Here is an 8,335-nt window from a genome sequence, read left to right on the forward strand (position 1 = left end):
TATATACCAGTCACTGCATACCTTTCACTGCATCTGTGTGACTGCACATTGTATTATACCAGCAGTCAGTACCTTTCACTGCATCTGTCTGACTGCACATTGGCAGGCCACCCGGCAGGTCTGTTCGAGGTTGTGCTGTCATGATTTCGTGCGGCCCTCGACCAAAGTACAGTGTTCATAAGAAGACACGTGCCATCAACCCTCAATATTGTCAGGACTATGTAACACAGAACACCTCATTTTCCTGAGCTTCCATACTGTTTTATATACTGGTCACTGCATATCTTTCACTGCATCAGTGTGACCGCACGCTGTTTTATATACTAGCAGCCAGTGCATTCATTTTCACTACACCTGTGTGACTGCACATTGTTATACCAGCAGTCACTGCATACCTTTTCACTGCACCAATGTGAGTGCCTATTGTTATACCAGCAGTCACTGGATACCTTTCACTGCATCTGTGTGACTGCACGCTGTTTTATATACCAGTCACTGCCACTGCATACCTTTTCACTGCACCTGTGTGACTGCACATTGCATTATATCGCCAGCAGTCAGTGCATACCTTTTCACTGCACCTGTGGGACTGCACATTGCATTATACCAGGCAGTGCAAAACTTTCACTTGACTGGATGGCAGACTTGCCCTCCATAACAGATTCTTGTTATAGGATTTCAAGTGTATTTGTCTCATCATTATACAGCAGTCAGTGTATACCTTTCACTGCATCTCTGTGACTGCACATTGTATTATATCAGCAGTCAGTACCTTTCACTGCATCTGTCTGACTGCACATTGGCAGGCCACTGGGCAGGTCTGTTCGAGGTTGTGCTGTCATGATTTCATGCGGCCCTCGACCAAAGTACAGTGTTCATAAGAAGACACGTGCCATCAACCCTCAATATTGTCAGGACTATTTAACACAGAACACCTCATTTTCCTGAGCTTCCATACGGAAGCGTGACATATCTTCCTCCTCCTGCTCTGATTCTGGCACCCCACTTAACACTCAGTCGGCAGCCGTCACCAAAGTGCCATCATCCCAGGGCTCAGCGGTGTGGACGTTTTTTGTGTGTCTGCCTCAGATGACAGCGATGCCATCTGTACTCTCTGTCATCGAAAATTAAGCCGTGGAAAGACCAAGACCTGCATAGGGACAACTGCCTTATGAAGGCACATGATGAAAAAGCACAAACTGCAATGGGATGACCACCTGAGGAATAGCAGCACACAAAAGCAAAGCCACACACCACAGTGGAAGATACCAGGCCGCAATTATTTCTCAAAAAAGGTGATACCCACACTGTACCGTGATGTTGAAAGGCAAGTGGTGTCATCTCTGGCAGCGTTGGGTCAAGGGTCCACCGGACCACAGATGCCTGGTCTGCAAAGCACGATCATGCCTGCCCAAAGACTAAGTCAGTCCCCACACACAGCATCTCTGCCTGCACGCCGTGTGACTGCCTGCCCCAAGACTAATTCGGTCCCCACACAGCATCTCTGCCTGCAGGCCACTTGACTGCCTTCTCCGCCACCACCAACAGGGTGCAGGACTCCAGGTGGATTCCTGAATTTTTAAGGCTGCTGCTAGCAGCGGACGCTATAATAGTTTTTCTGGTGCGTGTACATGCCTGCCTAATTTTTCTGGCTGCACTGTGGCTGCAACAACAAAACAAAAGGCATGTACATGTGTCAATTCCCCTTCGTGATTGTTACCTTGCTACGGTGAAGGGGCTTGTATCACAATGAAGCAATGAACGGCTATATGAGTGTGTTGTGGGGCAAACCCAAGATGATAAGGTTGTTGCTTCATTGTGGACAGACCAAATTCGATCAGCTGGACAGTTCACAAACCACAAATCGGAGATTTGAGCCAACTCTAGTGGCCATCAGCAAAGACTCCAAACGTGTGATAGCTCATACTTGAGCATACGTTGCTACTCACTTAGTTTTAAGGCAATCACGACTGCACTAAAGTGAGCAGCAGGGCTGTACAATCCCTCATCCTAGTAAACTAGAGCCTTTGTGTTCCCATATGCTGGTTATTCCACACTAATACCTGAGTTTTTCTTTACTATAAAGGACATAGTGAGAAAGGCAAGAGAAAGCGAACAAGTTCTCAGATTTCTATGATATAAAAAACTGTTTTGAAGTAATAGGCACAAAGAAGTTAAATTTCCTTTGGGTCTAAAATAAATGATGAAAATGAAAGTATACCATATATTCTAATCATTAACTAATAACATACCCAGAAGAAGTACTACATTTACCGTACTAAAACTGTTTGCCAAACTGTGGAATGCGTAACACTGGTAGAACTTGTTTACATTTGAAGGGAATCTGAAGTGAAAATAAAAATAAAAAACAGATACTCACCTAAGGAGAGGGAAGGCTCTGGGTCCTATAGAGCCTTCTTGATCTCATTACGGTCCCCGTTTTCCCCTGTAGGTTTCCCTATTAGCATTATTGGTTGGAGACTGCTCTCTTCCGCTTCTGGTGGGCTTCTGAAGTCTTCAGAAGCACTCCAGCTTCTGAATATAGGCCACTCCATACTGCGCCCACACGAGCGCCTTCTCTAGTGCAGTCGTGTGTGCGCAGTACAGAGCCACTCGTCTTTGGGAGCCCAAGCACTCCTGAAGACTTCCAAAAGCCTCCTGTGGCGGGAGATTTGAACCGGGAAGCCAATGCTGGAGCGCAGGGACTGTAAGAAGAAAAGGAAGGCTCTGTAGGACCCAGATCCTTCCCTCTCCTTAGGTGAGTATTTGCTTTTTTATTATTACTTCAGATTGTCTTTGGCAAAATACATGATTCAGGATTCTTCTTCAACTTTGCCTATGGGAGAATTAGCTGATTCTTCTTCAACTTTGCCTATGGGGGAATTAGCTCACCCCAATACCAGTTATAATAGAGGATAGTAATTGGAATAATGGGATTTATTTTAAAATGGCATTATGGGTTCCAGTATTTACTTAAAAGCGGAATATAACTCTGCATTTCAACTTTGCTCTAAAACATTATTTACAGCATATTATATTCAAAAAGCATTTTTTTTACTAGACCAGCATTGGAAGGGTTAAACACAGAGGTTTAAAGTTCCATGGAGAGATATACAGAAGTTCAGATTGTTACATTCTATTTAGTTAAATGTATCTATTAAGAAATGTTACACACTCTTTGGCTGTCCTCCAGCTCCTTCTCAGTCAGAGAGAGTGAGTCACATTCAACACTTAGATACATTTATGTAAACAAAATGTATCTATGTCAGCTTCGGATGCATCTGCAGAAATCTCCAGGAACTTTAAAGAACTGTGTAACCCTTCCAATGCTGGTCTAGTAAAAAAAAATGCTGGTTACATATAATATACTGTAAATAATGTTTTAGAGCAAAGTTGAAATGCAGGGTTATATTCCGCTTTAAGTTGCCTTTGCAGCCGGTGGGCATTTGGGGTCATCTTAAAGGCCAGATGCTACTCAGAAACAGCGAAAGTTGTGTGGTGATATATTTAGCAGGGACTGGAAAAAACTGTAATAAAAGAAACGAATTCAAGGTTTTAAATACAATATTTTTTTTGCATAGTGAACATTTTAATGAATTCTGTTGTAAAAAAAAGAATGAGACTTTTATAGTACTGCAGTATATTTTCAATTGATTAATAACATAATATTTATACCACCTCAATATAAAAAGAGAAAAGAAAATCTTTATTATCAGGCTAATGTGGGTGTACCTAGCTTAGCTTTATTCAACTCCAAAGCCATTTAGTAAAGACCAAAGCAAAAGTAAAAGGATTCTTCTGCCTTTCCAAGGTGATATTTTTGCAATTAATTATTATCTTGCTGGGAAAGGTCAAGTCTTTTCAAGCTATTAGTTTAAATATTCTGACAAAATCATCTCAGAAACTTTAAAAAATAATATAATCATAATTAGTAGCACAGCATAAGGTTTTTAAAAAGGAGGGGGGTTTTATCCTTTCTAATTTTGTTTTATGCAAAATATAAATTACAATGAAAAAGTAAGCCACAGAAAGTACACTTCATTGCAAATTAAACATTTAATAATTCACATGGAACCATAAAATGTTTTCTGTTTATGATATAACTAATAAAAGGGACTATCAGTTACAAATCATCTTTCAGTTTCCACTTACCTAGCTAGCTGCTCCCTCTTCATAAACGTAACTAAAGCTTTAACATGGAGTTAGGGTATATCCACAAAGGATAAACTGCTAAGTATTGTTATTGTTATTGTATTGAAAGTGGTGCACATCACTCAGGAGTAACCCCACACTATCAATCCATGACTTTTCTGCAAAACCCTGGAATTGCCCCAACATCTGAAATGGGAAGCAGTAAGTCCATGGTGGGTAAGGCCATATCATACAGGGTATCATATGTTTCAGACAGATCGGACTGATTGGTTTAGCAGAGATCTGGGAAGATGTTAGGCAGAGAAAAATCAAAGGAGACGAGTATATCAAGGCAGAATGCAGGCAGATCACAGTCACAGAGGTCAGGGAAGAAGCAGAAAATAAGCTATGGTCAGACAGCCCAGTTCAGAGACACATTACCAAGAGACACACTAAATGTGCACCACATTGGTCACAACAAGTTGATCACAAATATCAGCAACATCATGTTGCTGTGGAAATGTGGACTCACTCTGCATTCCAGTGTTTTTACCATTTAAAATTTCTTACAATTTTGATATTTTAGCTATGTTACTATTGATACAGCAATGCCTTTTTCATTACTTATGCTATATATATTTTTGATTATATTTTTTTTCCAGGACAGTCTGACACAAGAGGCATATTCACTTAAATGTGTTGAAGTTTCCATGTGCAGTGCAAGGCAGTTTTACTGGTATTTACATCACTGACATAGCAAGCATTGCCGTTTAGTGCAAAACATATTTCCTAGTGTAACGCGTGCTTATGGTAATGGGCGTTACTAGAGCAATGTGGGTGTTACCTAGTTAATTTATAGTAATGCTAATTGTGCAATGCGCTCTACATCAGTGGCGTAGGTACCGGTAAATTGCTTTGCTGTATTTGCGCATGGCAGAATTACCACTGATTAGTGAATATGCCCTCAAGATGTCCTCATGCACAGACTGTAATTGTGCGTGCACTTCAGATGCACTCATTCAAAGCCATGCTCTTGCACAGAAAATAAAGAGGGACTGGTGTCTATATCTTCTGGAGAGATAAGCAATTACCTCTCTTTGTACATCATTTTTTAATTGTATTTTAAAATACTAAAATAGAACACAAATTGGGCACCTCCATGACACCCATTACCAGTCAGACCTCCTTTGGAGGTAATAGCTTTGCAGTTTTTCTGCAGGAGAGCGACCATCCAGTATCCAGCAGGACCTGTAGTACTGAGTAGAGATGTAGCGAACGGTACGCCGGCAAACGGTTCCAGGCGAACTTCAGTTGTTCGCGTTCGCCTGCACCAGGCGAACTTTTGCGGTAGTTCGATTCGCCCCATAATGCAATATGAGGGTCAACTTTGACCCTCTACATCACAGTCAGCAGGCACATTGTAGCCATTCAGGCTACACTAAGCCCTGGAGCCCCCCCCCCCCTTATATAAGGCAGGCTCCGGCGGCCATTAGCCTCACTCGTGTGCCTGCTAGAGACAGACTAGGGACAGCTGCTGCAGACTTGTTCTTCTAGGGACAGATTAGTTAGGTTCTTGGCTGCTTAGCTTGCTCCTGGCTGATTATTATTGCTTTTATAGCACCCCTCAACAACTATTTTCAGAGCGAATCCTGTACTTTTTTTTTTTCTGTGTCTCAAACTGACACTTTTGTTGCATGCACAGCCTTGCTAATTCATAGTGTGTGTGCCACTGCCAGCAGCCCAGCACATTAAGTGACTACCTGTGTGTGTGACAGGGAGCTGCACATTGTACTGTTGTGTTTACTTATCCCACCTCATCACTGCATATACCTAGCTTTGTGTTGAGTGAACCCAGCTCACTGCATCTAACTACCTGTTGTGTTGAGTGAACCCACCTCACTGCATCTAAGTACCTTTACTGCTCAGTGAACCCAGCTCACTGCATCTAACTACCTGTTGTGTTAAGTGATCCCACCTTACTGCATCTAAGTACCTTTACTGTTCAGTGAACCCACCTCACTGCATATACCTACCTGTTGTGTTGAGTGAACCCACCTCACTGCATCTAAGTACCTTTACTGTTCAGTGAACCCAGCTCACTGCATCTAACTACCTGTTGTGTTGAGTGAACCCACCTCACTGCATCTAAGTACCTTTACTGTTCAGTGAACCCAGCTCACTGCATCTAACTACCTGTTGTGTTGAGTGAACCCACCTCACTGCATCTAAGTACCTTTACTGTTCAGTGAATCCACCTCACTGCATCTAACTACCTGTTGTGTTGAGTGAACCCACCTCACTGCACATCAGTACCTTTACTGTTCAGTGAACCCACCTCACTGCATCTAACTACCTGTTGTGTTGAGTGAACATACCTCACTGTATCTAAGTACCTTTACTGTTCAGTGAACCCACCTCACTGCATCTAACTACCTGTTGTGTTGAGTGAACCCACCTCACTGCATCTAAGTACCTTAACTGTTCAGTGAACCCAGCTCACTGCATCTAACTACCTGTTGTGTTGAGTGATCCCACCTCACTGCATCTAAGTACCTTTACTGTTCAGTGAACCCAGCTCACTGCATCTAACTACCTGTTGTGTTGAGTAAACCCACCTCACTGCATCTAAGCACCTTCACTGTTCAGTGAACCCACCTCACTGCATCTAACTACCTTTACTGTTCAGTGAACCCACCTCACTGCATATAACTACCTGTTGTGTTGAGTGAACCCAGCTCACTGCATATACCTATCATCCCCCCGAGATGGACAAAATGGACAAACCAGGTAAAGGAAGAGGTAGAGGCAGACCCAGAGGAAGGCCACCAGGCACCGGCAGGTCTGTGCGAGGTGGTGTTGCTGTGATTTTATGTGGACCTGGCCCAAAATACAGTGCTCAGAAAAAGGCACGTGCCATCACTTCCCAAAATTGTGAGGACATGGTTGAGTATTTAACACAGAACACCTCATCTCTCGCAGCCCCCAGCGCTGCACCACATCCGCTGCATTTGACACTTCGCAGGAGTTATTTGGTGGTGGTGAAATCACTGATTCACAGCCACTACTGCAACAACAACAAGAAGGAGCAGGTACACCACCTCATACGTCTGAGTTAGGTGGCGATAGTATGGACGTAACGTGTGAGGAGGGGGATGATGAACCACCTGAAGTTGGTGCAGTTGAGGAGGTGTCTGAGGAAAGCGAAGCTGGGCAGGAGGATTATGATGACGATTATACGGATGCCACGTATGTTCCCAGTAGAGGAGATGACCAGGGGGACAGTTCAGAGGGGGAGTCAGAGAGGAGTAGGAGGAGACAACTCCATGATAGAAGCAGAGGGAGCTCATCCTCAGAAACAGCTGGAGGCAGTGTCCGGCGCCATGTATCACCAGCTATGGACAGCCAGCCAACATGCCCTTCAACGTCAGCTGCTGATGCCACCATAGCGCCATCACCCCAGGGGGGCTCAGCGGTTTGGAAATTTTTTAACATGTGTGTCTCAGATCGGAACAAAGCCATCTGTTGCCTCTGCCAGCAAAAATTGAGCCGTGGAAAGGCCAACTCTCACGTAGGGACAAGTGCCTTGCGAAGGCACCTGGAGAGAAGGCACAAACAGCTATGGCAAGAACATCTGAGGAAAAGCAGCACCCAAAAGACAAGCCACCCTCCTTCTCCTCTTCCTCCTTCAGGTGCATCGTCTTCATCCGCTTTCTCCCTTGCACCTTCACAGCCACCCTCCTCCACACCACCTCTTCCCTTGAGCAGTTCCTTCTCCTCTGCCCACAGCAGTACCCAGCTGTCCATGAAGGAAGTATTTGAGCGTAAGAAGCAAATGTCTGCCAGTCACCCTCTTGCCCGGTGTCTGACAGCTGGCGTGGCAGAACTATTAGCTCGCCAGCTATTACCATACAAGCTGGTGGAGTCGGAGGCTTTCCGTAAGTGTGTGGCCATTGGTACACCGCAGTGGAAGATACCAGGCCGCAATTTTTTTTCACAAAATGCCATACCCAAACTGTACCGTGCAGTTGAGAGGCAAGTGGTGTCATCTATCTCGAAGAGCGTTGGGTCAAGGGTCCACCTGATCACGGATGCCTGGTCTGCCAAGCACGGGCAGGGCCACTACATTACGTACACAGCACATTGGGTCAACCTGGTGACCGATGGCAGCAAGCAGGGAGTACGTGGCTGTGCAGTGGACCGACTT

Source organism: Hyperolius riggenbachi, chromosome 4 (genome assembly GCF_040937935.1).
Source record: "Hyperolius riggenbachi isolate aHypRig1 chromosome 4, aHypRig1.pri, whole genome shotgun sequence".
NCBI lineage: Eukaryota > Metazoa > Chordata > Amphibia > Anura > Hyperoliidae > Hyperolius > Hyperolius riggenbachi.